This window comes from Limulus polyphemus, unplaced genomic scaffold (assembly GCF_000517525.1).
Source record: "Limulus polyphemus unplaced genomic scaffold, Limulus_polyphemus-2.1.2 Scaffold1674, whole genome shotgun sequence".
Taxonomy (NCBI): Eukaryota; Metazoa; Arthropoda; class Merostomata; order Xiphosura; family Limulidae; genus Limulus; species Limulus polyphemus.
The window spans coordinates 36,402-37,542 of record NW_013667284.1 but is presented as its reverse complement, the minus strand read 5'-3'; positions in this window follow the sequence as shown (position 1 = coordinate 37,542).

Genomic DNA, 1,141 nt, shown 5'->3' with positions numbered 1-1,141 from the left:
CAGTTCCAACTACCTTTCTGGGTAGCAGACTTTATGACCATGGCATCTTCCCTGTGTTGAAGTTGCCTGCATTGAGCTCTCTTGTGCCCAGGTTTGTTACAGTGCCAGCAAAGTCCCTCAAACCTTTTTGAAAGCTGCCCTATTATGGCCTTGAATCCTGATGACTGTACCAACCTTGGTACCTCTGTGCTAGACTTAACATAGGGTTCGAATTCAAGAGCTCTGGCCATTGCATCCTCCATAGTAGAGGGATGTACTTGCTTTACTTGTATCTTCAGTTGTGGACTGTCCAAGGCATCGACAAACTGATCCCTCAGCAACAGCTTGAGGACATCGGGTGGTGCAGTTTGGAAGGTCTTGTGAGCCATACTTTCCTAATCCTGTGCCAGCTCTTGCAGGCTCTCCCCTTTAGCACATATTCTCGTCCTAAACCTAGCCCTGTAGACTTCAGACTGATTTTGAGTTCTATACATGATTTCTAGAGCAGCTTCCATTGCTCTATAGTTGTGCCTATCGTCTGCTGACAACTGTCCAAATATTTCCAGTGTTTGTCCCTACACTGCTTTCTGCTCCTTGTCCATCCATTCATTTCTGCCAGGAGCTCACATTGTGCTCTATATGCTTCCCATGATTCCTTTCCATCGGATTCCTGTGGCTTCCTTCGTACTAGATCACCCCTATTGCTGTCACTCATGTCTGAAATGTGACTTCTGGCAGGACTGAAGATCTCTGCATTAGGGTTTAGCTGCAAGGTCTGGAAGGGACTTCCTGTTGTCTGGGGCTGAGTAGGTCCATGGATAATATATCTTCCTTGTGTAAAATATATTAAATCATCCTTTAATGTATTTAATTCACTTTGAAATTTACTAAACTTTTCCATTTGTACTTCATGCTGATGTTGTACTCTCTCTCTCTTTGTTCTCCTTGCCACTGTTACTGACTTTCTTGTAGTTGTTGGAGATCTTCTTCCTGCCTCCTTTTTTGTTCCAGTTGTTTATTTTCTTTCTCCTCCAACCACTGCTGTAGCCTCTCTTCTTGTTTATTTTCTTTTTCCTCCAAACACTGCTGTAGCCTCTCTTCTTGTTTAATTTCTCGTTCTTCTTGTTTCTTTCTTTTTCCTCCAACACTGCTGTAATCTCTT